The sequence below is a fragment of the Anopheles coustani genome, chromosome 3 (genome assembly GCF_943734705.1).
Source record: "Anopheles coustani chromosome 3, idAnoCousDA_361_x.2, whole genome shotgun sequence".
NCBI classification, from domain to species: Eukaryota; Metazoa; Arthropoda; class Insecta; order Diptera; family Culicidae; genus Anopheles; species Anopheles coustani.
The window spans coordinates 15,722,685-15,736,635 of record NC_071288.1 but is presented as its reverse complement, the minus strand read 5'-3'; the positions used below and the strand labels follow the sequence as shown (position 1 = coordinate 15,736,635).

Here is a 13,951-nt window from a genome sequence, read left to right as displayed (position 1 = left end):
AAACACCAACCGGGCCAATGTTTGCACGAGTTGCAAATGCATTCGTATTCGACGGCCTCGCCTTGCCAACGGCGCAACCACCACACGGCGTTTGCAAAAAACAAACACACGTACGTACGTACGCACACCGGCATGGTCAATAATATCTTCCGCGTGCTTTAGTTTAGTCGTTTGAGGTTTGAAACATTCCTTGTTTTTATGTTTTTCTTTTTTGTTATTTGTAACGTTTACTTCCCTCGCGAACGGATGCGACATAACGGTAGTACAAGATTTTCCCTGCCACGAAGGGGGGTTTCGCTTTTTTTATCGTCCCCCGTTCCATTTATTTACATGGCGCTTCCATTTTTCCCTGGGAAGGAAGCGTTCGGTCGAGCTTAGCTAATGGAAATGGGATTGCAATGGAATTAGCCCCTCTTCGGTCCAGTCTCTACCGCTAGCGAACACGTGTATCAAATTCCAATTTCATCAGCTTGTACAATAAAATGCACTAACATGAATAGGGGAGGAAGAGATCAGGTGCTAATATGGTGTAAATATTTTTTCTAAATGATTTAAAACATGTAAATCATTATTTGAATAATTTTACTTTGGGGTGCAAATGAAAACATACTCAACAAAATGGCAGAACTATATTCTATGTCAAAGAATATTCAACATCATATATTGAAAATCTTTTCCATGTCGACAGATAAGGTTCCAACAATCAACACAATTTTCTTTCCCCATTTTAAGCGACTTTCGATACTTCATAATCCAATACCCAAGTATAGATCAACTCGAAAAAAAAACACCAGCCAAAACCAGCATAATAGTCACAAGTTACTTGCAATAACAATCATACTTGACGAACTAAACATCGCACAATTTCTCCTCCATTAGCGTTAGAAAGCGTTCTACCGCTACATTATTTACTACGCCATCAAATCGAGTGAGCATTACGTTACCCGGCACAATTACGCACCAGACTTTGCCGATTTATCTATTTTTATCTGAAACAAAATCCGAAAAAAAATCAACGAAACGCTCGTAAAAAAGTTTTCCTCTTCACGGGCACATTATTTATGCTCCACCTCACTGCAAAACATTAAGGAACATGTGGAACGGCGGGCGGACACACATACGCGCTTGCTCACTCCCACAAAACACATAAACACCTTTTTCGAAGCTATTTCAGGCACGTAGAAAGTTTGGAATGAAAACGAAATTATAGCTTTCCGGAAGTTCGCTCCAAGGCGGTATTTGGCCATACATCTTCCTGTCGTCGAAGGATACCGTGGGCCAATGAGGCTGGCTGGTTTGTATTTTATCCACACAAGGGCATCAAATTAAACAGAATACGAGCCTTTAAGGGACACACATACACATAGCCACTCTTTTTTCACTCGAGTATTTTACTTTTTAAACTTTGTTTCCCCCTAACCGTGAGGCAGGTAAGAAGAGATAAAAAAATCTGAGTTGGAAAATTTTCCAGAAAACAAACTTCCGTCCCGAGAAACCCCCTCGAGCGACGCAGGATGCCCCCCGGATGGAAGCTCGGATTCGTTGGTTCATCAAAGCGACGATGCTGATCTATTTTCCCACCCGTGTGCACTGATCCACGAAAACCCCGAAAATGGGTAAAACAAAACAACACCAAACAAAGAAGAAATAAAGACCCGCTCCGAAACAACAATTCACGCGATTCGTTTCCAAGGATTTCTTGGCCAAGGATTTAGCTCTACTAGAAAAGTACTGCAGAAGAAGGCGGCTGCCCAAAGCTCCACTTGTTGGAATTGACTGTGACCATGAGTGTGTATTTGTGTGACTGTGTGTGTGTGTGTGTGTGTAAGCGGGGGCAAAAAGTTAAATCAAATCAAAACAGTGGGCGAAACCAAACTTACACCAGAGCAACCGGCAGTGGCGGATCGCGAACGCTCGCAGGAGATTCGCGCAAAATCTTTCCGTCTTACATCATGCCATTCCCTTCGGTTTCCTGCGCTTTGGAAGTGGCGTGGAATGTGTGCGCTCTATCGGGCTTCCCCGCGGCCACGAGAACGTGACGAGAATTCGAAAGCGGAAAATCAACGGCGAAACAAGAAGAAACAATTCGCTAAAAACCAAACACGGAAAAGTTGAGAAAAATAAATACTGTAAAACGAGCTGACCACTTGAGGCGGATCTTGTTCTCCTGAGGTTGGATCGTGAGTGAGGAAGAGGGAAAAAACCTACCAAGAAGCCAACGCCGGGGCAACGTACATCAAATTAATGCCCATGTATTTTATGTTGACCACCGTTTGCTCTTTCCGTTCCACCGAAACCGGGGGAAAGATTGAGCGATTAAACCAGAACCGATTAAGAAACACACATTTCGTACGATGAGGTAAGCCAGTAAGCGTCGTTTTGGACGCGTGTCGCTGCTGTTTAGCCTGCCCAGAGGAGCTAATGGAGTGAGCAAATAAACGGGTTTTTGACGAAGCAATGCTAATCAAACGAAACATGTCACAGCTCGTCTAGGTACGGCGTGAACAATTTGCCCAATTCAAGGTGACGCGAAAACTAAAAAGGCCACGAAACCACTCCGTCATACTGGGTGCGCCTTTGTGTTGTGTAAGTGGAGTTTATCGGTACATCGCCACAAGGTAATCCATTTTATTCCATCCAAAATGAGACATTTTTACATAATTTCCCCTTGGAAGCAAATAATAAAACGTAACCGATTTTAAGTCAACAAAATAAATAGAACAATTTGATCAAAAATAAAAAAAAAAGAACAACGACCACCAAAAACAAAGTGGAAAGTTTTCCCAATCATTCCCAAAAACTACGACCAACATTGATAAGAAAATCGCATCTTCCTGACCACTTTGAAATGGCGGCTTTCCGAGAATCCGAAATTCAATCTACCCGCGTGGAAAAGGCTGCAACTCAACGCAACGGTAACAGCATTACGAAAGCAAATTGAAAACAACAAAGAAAATGGACCAAACATTTCCTCCGCGTTACTTTCGCAAGCCAAACCGACGCCATGCTGAAGGACGAAAAGTGATTCGGAACCGAAAGTTTACTGATTAGCGTGCCCGGCCTCAAACGAATGCCACGGCTAACCCGTTCCTGGGTAGGGTAGCTTTGATTTTCACTTTCCACCAGGAAAAGTTACGAATAACAATAGGCAACCAACCCGGGTCAACCGAGTTCGCTCCCGCTCGTTGGCGGAGTTGTTATTTTTTATTGTTTCCCGAAATGAAAACCCGCGCGCAAGTGGAGGAGCAATATCGGGGAATATCGAATACCGAACCATCACACGAGCTTCTTAATATTCCGAAAAAAGGATCGAATATTCATGAAATTGCCAAAAGGAGGGGAAATAAAAGTATACGGAAAAGCAGGAATGGAATTTCTTTAATGATAAAAATAAAATCCTTTCCACTGTTCGGTCTGACCGACGGGTGGCCAAATTTAAAGGACGTGTATGTAGCATGCAGCCACTTTTTATCGCTTTCACAACCAGGATGGGAAAAAATTCGAGAATCTTTTTTTATTTCTCGTTTCGTACGATGCACTATGTGGGATGAATGGCATATGGGATAAACGAATTTTTATCCATAAATCGATTTGTGCATGTGATGGAACAATTTTATACGTATATGATATTTTTCGATTTCCCACACAACATATTTTGTTTAATCAAATAAAAGTGTGCAATGATTAAACATGACAGTTGCTCATACGGATCGAAGATAATCACTTTCAACGCTAGTCGAAGTTACACAATTATAAAAGTGAAAACGTTTAATCCCTTCAGACACTTTTCCGACCTTCATATGATGGATTACTTTTTATGAGTACGAGTGTCTGAAATGAGGTTTCCGTGGAAAACCACCAACGAAAAAGCTTCGCATAAATTAGAAATTTAAAACCCCCGCTAGGGAACCCAGCTGCCCGACGGTGTGAAAATAAAAATAAAAACCCACTTGATGAAAGTGACAGCACTGGCGCAAGGGAGGAAAAGCGGTCGAATGGAAATTCGGTCCATCTGGTCGGGCTGACAATGCATTGAATAACCCTTCGGTTTGGATGGTGTCTCGAGTCCGAGCCCGAAGAAAGTGTGTGGACGGATGAAAAGCGATGCGCGCGAATCGAGGTGAAAACTCGTCGAAAACCAGACGGTGTGTGATTTCTGCCTCCTCCCCTCGCCTCTACCGCTCTTCTGGCTCCGTCTTTACCGGGTCTCGGGGTTTGAAAACAAAAATCGAGAGCAAACGGATCGAAACCAAAACACGCGCGGAGAAATGCGGCCCACGAGCCGCACTCGAGCGTAATTTCCTACACCGGAGCGTAATATATCCGACCGGTCATCGTCGTGCGTGTATGAAGTAATCTGCCGGGGCTGCGAAAGAAAACTAAAAAAGCGCAACTTTATCGGCCGATAACGATTGCGTGTCGTATTGTTTCTCACTCTTTTTTTGTTTGCCGATGCACGCGAAAACCAAGATGCTTGGGAATAGCCGTCGTTACATAAGACTGTACGAGATTTTGTGGATCATACTTGGACGTCGTTAAACAATTAACGGTAGCAAGAAAGAAATACGAACACTTTTGCGCACGGACTCCTTTTGATTGTGGGGGTTGTACTGGTTTGTTTTTAAAAAAGTATGCTTTGAGATTAATGTTCTTCGGAGCTTTCACGTCATCTGGCATATTGACATTAAATATTTTTAAAGCTTATTTAAAAGAAATGTACTGCTTTAAAAATCATAAATACACACCATGTTCCCAAGATATCCAAATTAAAACCAGTGCTTAGAAAGCATGAACAGCATCGGGCCACACCTCCCATGACGCAAAAGCGACGATCCATCGTTCAACAGTCACATAACAAGGCAAAGAAATCTGAGGAAGCTTGAATAAATCGCACGAAATCCTAACAATTAATCACCTCTGCAAGGTAAGGTACGATTTTTTCTAGCTGCTCCCTGCCCTAATCCATCATTTTGGGATTTGCCGGGGTGCCGGGCGGGGTTAAGGGTCGGTTGCTTGACTGCACCGGCACCTTCCCCCCTTCCTCCTCTACGCAAGCTGTCACGGAAGACGCACGATTTGTCGTCCGGAACACGCACATGGACAGCGGGAGAAACACGAAAATACGTACCTTTAAATCTATCTCCTCGTAGGCACGTTTCCTCGTACCCACAGCGATGACGGTGAGTTTTCCCGAAGAACTTTTCGCTAGCACAATCTGCGATTCGTTCCGTACCGCGAACAAGTGAAGCTGTGATTGACGTCGAGCAGGATTATAACGCTAAATCAATCGACACCGGCGGGAGACAAAGGGGACGCTGAACCGAAACGAAGGGCACACCTAAGGCCAGCGATGAAATCAATGAAACAAAAAAAAATAAACCACACACTTCGAACTCGTATGGTGGGGAAAACCAGCAGCTTCACTTCTTCGTTGGGTTTACCTTCAGTATTTCTATTTTTTGTAACAACTTTTTTTTCCTATTCGTGCACCGTTTTACTACACAATTTTTTTCTCCTTTAATTTTTTCCACTTGGCACTTTTTCCGTGGGGGGGGGGAGGGTTGGGCGGGTTTGATTTTAGCAGAACAAACTTCCGCTTTATTCACACTTCAACACGTTAACTCTTTCGATTCGAACACTCTCGCTTTTTTACGTTTAAATTCCACCAACTTTTCCTTGCGATTCGACAAATTTTCCCCCGTTTTTTTTTCACATAACTTTTGTTTCATAAGCACGCTACCGCAAGGGTGGTGTGGTGTGGAAAAAAGGGACGGTTTTCCCTCGGCACGGTTTTTTCTTCTCTATCGCTCTTTTCAGTCACTATCTTCACACCGATCACGCAAAACACACTGACGCAGATTCACGCACGTTAGCAGCTGGCTTTTCGGTCGGGGATTCGTTTTGTTAAACTCGCTATCGACCCGTCTCCGTGCCCGTTCCGAAGTTCCTGTGAATGAGAACGGAGGAGGAAACTGCGTTAGGCATCCTTCCATAATGAGAAAGCGTAAAACAGTACATGTTTCCCTTCATGTGGATATGGGTAGGTTTTTGGACGTCCGAAAAAGGGATAATGTTTTCGTAATGAAGATTACATGAGAGTGGAAAAAACGTCTGTAATTAAAACCATTTGCTGCCCTTAAGCACAGGCATTAAAAAGTTAATCCATTTTAATTCAAAAGTAAAAAACCGGACTGATTGCAAATTGTTTCGCTTTAAACACGCCCGCGTGGCCCACGCACCTGGTAAACCAAAGAACACGGTTGGTAAGATGTAATAAAGCTTGCACGACCAGCTCTCGATTGGATCGGACGTCCTTCCAAAAGGAAACAATCTCGAAAAGGCAACCGTATCCGTGTTTAATGGAAACTTTCACGCTCAGCCAGCATTCAAGTGTTGATTCTGCAGCTCGGTTGGCGTTATTAGTTTGACATTTTGCACCACAATGCCCGAATGCGTGGTCGTAGGGATTGCCATTTTATTCCAATTTATCCACTGGGACGACGCCGAACAAAGAAGCTCGCAAAGAAAGCAAGTCACGGCGTGTCTCTTTGTTTGATGGTAGCAAAGGTAAAACACATCCACTCAAAAGACAACGGGCCCACCTTCGCCAAATGACGAATCATAAACCACCCGTGTAAAGCCGGCCTGTGTTATGACATTATGTTGCCCTACGCGCGATCTTGACATTTGAACCAGCTGTCGTCTTCTCACCGATCGTATCGCTGTTTTGACTAACGATCGCTCGTGCCGTCTGATCGGCATGACGTCATAGGCGGCACAGGAAAGATTTGCTACGTCAGCTGACAGCACGCTTCGGTCGAGTCATTAAGGCAAATGGTTGTTAGTGTGATGAAGTACAAGCTCTTCTCATTACGAGTCACTTTTACGAACGAACATCTAGAGAATATCTTAAACGAGCAACAAAGCAAATGGAGACATGTGTATGACACATTAGTTTTACACAGGAATTGCGAAATAGGGGACAAACTAGAGACCCTTTGCAAATGGATTTCATTAGACAGTCACTCGTGTTTTACTTAAGTAACCAAGAAACTACGATTTCAGTAATTTTTTATTATATTTAAAATGAAGGAGTTTTCGTGAAGAGAAAAAAGTTGGTAATATCAATCCCATCCCATATCGCCCAACAATCGAAGAAGAAAATCATTCAGCTTTCGGGTTTTCCCTTCCTGTGGTTTCCAATTTCATTCCGGCTCATATTTTGACGAGGGTTTTCCAATCCCGACTCCAAAACACGGCCTCCGCTACCCAAAACCACCTATGGATTTCAAGGCGCCTTGGCGAAAGATTAAAAAAAGGGGTAGGGGGAGAGGGGGGAGGTTGGGTCGAGACACATTTCTCGGAGGATCTTGTTTTTACTTGACCCACTGTTGGCAGAAGACACGCCAAACTGGACGAAGGACACAATGAAGAGAGAGAGAGAGTCCGGAACCGGTCTGCCTTTGTCAATGTTGCTAGGTGTGTGTGTGTTTGTTTGTGTCACTGTAGGACGTCCAACCAGATTTGGATTGGGAAAGGTTCAATTTTTCCTCGGCAACCAAGGGCTCCAGCTGAGAAAATTGGCGAAACCAAAGGCAAATCTGTGCCGTTGTTCGGGAATGAAAAAAAAACGGAGGCACTTTTCGGACCAGTCCCAAAAAACAATTCACTACAAATACGCACACATAGAGTTTCTTGGTTCGCAACAACATTTGCTAGGTTCTGTAGCAAATTGGACGAACGATAGTCAGGAAGAAAATAATAAAACATAAACCACACAAACTCACAAAACAGCAACAACAAAAGAAAAGGGCCACATGACCACATGAGTGTGTTATTTTTTGTTCTTTGCAAAGGCATAAAACCACGGCAAGTGCCTCCCTTCCGCCTGGGGGAACGTTTGCACGGTCCAGTTTCCGGGCGGGTTGTTTTAATTTTCAGTTGACCACTTTTGTCTGTTTCTTTCACTATGCGAAGGGCGAGTATTTCCCTTTCCCATGTGCTACAGCCACTTTATGGGAAACCCACTGACCACCGGTCCACGTACACACCACGTGCACAGACACTCACAGACACACACACACACACACAGGCGCGCACACACATAAACAGGGTTGAGGGGGGGTTGGGGCGTAAAATTGAGTTAGTGAGCCGCAAACAACAAACGGAACCGAACGTGAAATGAAAACGCGCACGCCAGCAACAATGGTGGCCATTGGTTATTGTGTTCGGTTGCTGCCCACACGGTGTGGCCACGCACCCACTGTTTACCCACCCCTTCAGCCAGCCTCCTGGCGGTGAGATAATTGCTCCAAAGGAGGGTGTTTTGGTGTGGACCACAGTAGCAGGGGGAAAAAAACAAATGGTTTGGCATCGGGGCGGCCTACAATAACAACAACAACAACAACAACAACGACAACGACACGGTTCGAGATGGATGTGATTGTGGAGAAGCTTTGCGCAACAACTCCACCCTTGTACGGGATGTGATTCTGGGGTGGAAAAAGACAACGAGGTGGCGGTACTGCAAAAGCACAATCTGTACCGAGAAACGGCCGCAGCAGCCATAACGAAAGTAAAAAAATTGGTTAAAAAAACAGGGAGTGCGAATCCAAGAAGGCTGACAAACACGTAGCAACGAGCGCGACCCGACACTCTTGGAGCCGATTGTTGCGTGAGTTTTGATGTACTATTTGTTCGTGCCAGTTTGCAGATCGAGAGAGCGCGAGAAAAGCCCCAGGACGACCAAGACGAAGCAGAAAACTGACAGATCGCACTTGGCCAGGCGGGTATTTCGACATTGCCGAATATGACCGCTGACACTTACACTTTTGTTTCGGACAGTTTGCTCGCCTCCTAGCGAACCCTCACGCGAGCAAACCGCGACACACACGTTCCGCAGGCAGGTAACCCGAGGGGTAGGGGAGTGTATGCAGACCGAGGAAAAAGGGCGAAACACGCACCGCACTAGGGGGCAGTCCAACACGCACGCACACGCACACGGAAACACCGGAAAAACACCCGAGAATTCGTCGTCGACGCGTCTGCACCGGAACGCGTTCCAAACGAGACTGGCACGGACGAGCCGGATCGAGCCGCTCCGGAGCCAGATCGGGTCGCAATCAACCCCCGTGGGGCGAAGGCACCGGGGGCCGCCGCGCCGGTTCGGACGTTGCGTGCGTACCCGAGCCCAAAAAGCCGAGCCCGAGCCCAGAAGAAGCGCGAGTGTGGGGAGCTTTCGCGTAGGCGCCACCGTGGAGAGTCGCGAGTTCGCGAGGGATTTCGGTTGCTCCGGATCCCGCGAAACCTGCGCTCTCATCTCGCTATCGTCGGAGCAGGCACGCTTTTACGCCTCTCATATGCTCACTCTCTCTCCCCTTGGTGGGGCCAACTTTGGCACTGTTTTTCGTCCCGACATCGTGGAGGCTGCAGTGAACCACTTCCACCCTCCCGGTGGCGATTACTCAACAGCCCTAATCCGACCGGTCTACTACCGACCCATCGGAAAGCCCAGACGTTGAGCAACAGACTCCCCCTTTTCCCACACACACACCGATTGGCCAAAAAAGATTCGGAAGCTGCCGAAGCTGCATCAAACGCATGCTGCCCTGAGAGCGAAATGTCCCCGGTCGAGAGGGAAAACCGCCGCCTACTCGCCGCTCTCTGGATTTCTCGCACATTTGTCGGAAGGATTTTGTCGGAGCTTCTTGTCAAAAACTACACTCCGACAGCGTGTGCCGCGCGTATCTGTTTTTCATCCAACCCCACACCACATGTCCTTCGAAGTGTGCTAGGGACAAACCAAAAAGAAAAAAATACACACGGACTCAAAAATGACCTACAAAACTACAAACATTTCGGGCAAAACTAAAACTATGCAAGTTTTTGTAACGGTAACGTAAAAGCAACAAGCAGGAAGTAGGTATGCATAATTTAAAAAAGATTTTGAGAAACACGGAAAAAGAAACCGCCAAACACTATTAATAGCAAACGCAAACTCGCGGGGCTATCGTCGCGCGATGTGTTGATGACCCACGGCGAACTTGAGGCTACTTTTTTCAGGGTGAAATATGCACAACCGAGGCAAGGTCTTCGGTTTTCTGACCGCTTCGAAGCAACGATGGCCGTTGAAGATCGGTGCAGAGAAACACTTGGCAGACAGTGGAGGATGTGAGCTGAAAATGGAACTAAAAAATCATTCAGGAAAAAAAGTTATTTGACTATCAGAGATATTTGCTCTCCATGGACGGTGTTCAGGAAGTTTAACAGCGGAAATTCAAATATATATGACACCAAAAGACATATACGGCAATACTAAACAACGTAAATAGCCAATAGATATTGTTCAAGTTACTAGATGACGTAAAACAGCATGTATACCTCTCTTTCTATAGATAAGAATCCACCATGAAGAACAACTCTACCAACTAGCTCAATTTAAACCCGTTTCAAAAACCAATCCATTCATCATTAAAGATGGATTTAAGAAAAATACAAGCTGTGCAAAAAGGACCTGATAGATTCTACTCGTGTAACTGAGGATCCAATAATTGCTTCAATTGTTGCGCCTCCGGACGGCTCGTGCGTTGTCGATCCTGAGGTTTAAATCCCACACGCTAGACCCCCCGAGCCTTATCGCGACTAACCTGTAAGCACCCGCCGCACGTGGACAAGATTCTGTTTCAGTTGAAACACTGCCGAGAATCGGTGGAATACGATTCGAACAAGTGCTCAGGACACGTACGCAAAAAAAAAACAAAATCGCGACCTCAAAACGTAGAGAGCGGCTTTATCGGACGGGACGCATTTCTTCTTCGCTGCAACGAATTGTTTCTGTGAATTGAAAAGAGCTTGGAAGACAGCGTGGTGTACAGCATGTAATTAAAATTAGTTGTTTTGAATACAAAAGTAGATAACTTGAATGTTTGAAGTAACTTAAAAAGAGAAGCAATAAATCAAATAAAATCAACAAAGTAAATTTAACGGCAAAAGGGTATTTCACTTTATGGATGCATAAAACTAACAACCCCATTCGGCTAGGTCGTTTCGATGATTGCTCGTGGGCGCTGACCACCGGTAGGTGTAAAGTGATTGCTTCCACAAACACATTACTTAGCACATCCGTTGTATTTACCGATGGCGATCGACCGTTGTCAAGTCATTGAGGATGTAGCTAATTCGAAACGCCATAAAGAAGATGCAGCTCTTGGTCAGCTGTTCAAGGTTAATGAATAAAACCAATCGGTGGTGGTTTTTCGCACTCTTCGTGTCGCTTTTCGCTGTGTAGTTGTTTTATTATCTGCATCGGTGATTCCCCATCGCTTTGTAGGATGTTGAAATAGCTTAGGGAAGTTTAACTCACCCCTAAACGACCCCGGAACATTTGGGATTTTTTAACTGCTTCAATTGTAAAAACAAATTAAACACTCTTGGCAAGACAAACTTACGTCTACAACAGGCATTTGAATATAAAGAAGGGTAATAACATCGCTTACAACTGTCTGACTGCATCCTCGGCAAACGATGCGTCACGCATCGAACATCCAATTTCAATTGGCAGAACGAAGTAAAACGATCGAACTGTTTTCAAGTGCAACGAAGAATCAAAGCCGTTTGCATACGTTTAAAGGCAACCGAGTACAAGTGGGTCAAGTAAAGTGTTATCACAAATGCATTATTCATTTTCCGCTTGAAAGAAATTGACTTTTGGCCTGATTATACGGACAAAGAGTGCGTATCGATGCGTCATAAATCGCCTTTACTTGCACTATTTTTACTAAGGGCTTGCATGCTGTCAGTTACCTAAACTAAAAGGCTACCCCCAAAAAGTGAAAGTATTTGGGGCTGCCCTGACCCTCGCTCCCGCTCGACATGGTCATCTTTTGGCTGCACCTGATTCCGGCGAATTTGGAAAACGCCACACGCGCCTCGCAGCGCAAACCGAAACGAAATGTAAAATGCTTTCGCGAACGTGCTTCTTCGAGACGCAACGGGCAACCAAAACAAATCTTCCAAACAAACCAACACCGGGTTCCGAAAGGCTGCATGTGCGCGAGTACGGCAGTGAGCACGCAAGTGTAGTCGGACGAAACCGAATATAGGGAACTCGTGTGGGCAAGATTATGCGCTTACGTCATTCTCTGGTTCGCGAAAAGCAACAAGAGCATTACGGCCGGGCAGCTTTATCGCATGGTTGAGCAGATTTGGAAACTTCATCGCGAGCTCGTTGAAGTAATGGTAAGTTATTGCGTTGGTCAGCACTAACATAATGGGGGAAAGATAATTTACGAGTTTAACGGGGGAACAATGAGTCAATCAGTACCTTTTTCTTCTCAAGCAGAGTTGTTTATGATTAAAGTACCTTATAACAAAGAACATTAATCAATATATTTTTCTACATTTTATAGGAACAACAAATGGAATTGGACTATCATTTTGAATCTAGCAAACGAAGTCGTAAAAGCCATTTCAGGTGCAAAGATCTATTACTTATCGCATGACAAGATCAATACATACATTAAATAAACAAACATCCGTCCATCGAACCCACTGCACAAATCCATCGACGCTTCGAAGCTGCAAGTAATCCAAACGCCACGAAGTCACGTAACTATGAACATGGACGAAGCTGATGCAGCGGTTTGCGAGGACCACGATTAAACCGTCGCTATAATCTTGTCCTTCCATCGCGATCGGTCCTGCACTCGATCGCTCGCTAATCGTATGATTTGCAAGTTGAGTAACGCTTCTAAGCCACGACGGTGCCACGCGCATGACCCGTTCGATGGAGTATTTGCGATCGTGTTGTTCGTGATGCAAGATCATGGCCAATAATTACACGGCTGCGGTAGGCAGCGAAGAACGATGCCGGGACATGAAAGGTGTCCCAAAGCGGCACGATGCCGCATGCCATGATGGATCTTTCGTCTGAAATGTCGACATACAAACTGTGCAACAAGTGTGTGCACCTCCAAAACTTAGACCGAACCGTCGATGTTGCACATTGCTTTCCGGTTCGATCCGCCAATCGTGGTTTCAGGAAGCTTTCACGACCCGCTTAGACCCCGTCGACCTCGAAGCACTGGCCTTCCCTTGCCGCCTCATCCCTCGAGGGCACGCTGCCCCGACGCCAACAGTCACAACAGAAGGCGACAGCTGGCACGTCGGTCGGAAAGTGAAAGTAAATTACCATTTCTCTTCCGAACCGGGTGATTCCGGTCGAAGGGAAGAAAAGGTACTTTTGCCAACCAGTCAGGGGCCCGCAGCGATCGTAGATCGAGTCCATACCTGTTTCTTTTCTTCCTGCTTCCTGTAGGGCACACCAACCGTTCCGGGACGAGCTGCTCACAATCTAAACCAGCACCATTACTTCAGTAAAAATTGATTATTTGCACTCTTCTGTTTTTTCAGGGACTGAGACTCCCTCGAACTACACACTAAGTCGGAAAATTAAACCAGGAAAGGGTAGAATTTCAACAGGAAACTAAAAACTACCGCACGTCCGCATTGCAAAACTGCACCGCACGACTGCCAAAACAACACTCACATTTTGACAATTCGCAATCAAAACACAACACAGATCAGCTGATGATTAAGGTGGAAACAACTAATTTGTCGATAACATTTTAGTTTCTGAACCATTTTGCACATGTGACCCCTCAAAATGAAGGTCTTTTTAAGACAAACAACTTTGTCCAAAACCATATTTTAAGATAATTTTTAGTTTTTTAGAAAAGTTACTGTGTCACTACACAGTACTGATGTTGGCCACAGCATAACAACGGCGCTGTAGTCGACCGGGTGCCTAGTGGTTGATGTCTTTGCAGGAAATAATAAATTGCCCGCGTAATAGATTTCCTAAATCATGAAAGCATCAAACAGAAATTTTTGTATCACAATTTGTCTTTTAGACACAATTTACAGAGAACGTAAACATTTGTTTATTGATTTT

General features: G+C 45.1%; 1 long non-coding RNA gene across 1 annotated transcript in view; it reads right to left on the bottom strand.

The window, feature by feature from the left end:
• Positions 1-13,516, bottom strand: part of LOC131270230 (uncharacterized) — an 85,784-nt gene extending 72,268 nt beyond the window's left edge. Inside the window, exons 1-2 of the long non-coding RNA XR_009179385.1 lie at positions 13,288-13,516; positions 5,129-5,947 (exon numbers count right to left, since the gene is read on the bottom strand). This is a non-coding gene — a long non-coding RNA (uncharacterized LOC131270230). The remainder of the gene's footprint in view (positions 1-5,128; positions 5,948-13,287) is intronic.
• Positions 13,517-13,951: the final 435 nt, after the last annotated feature.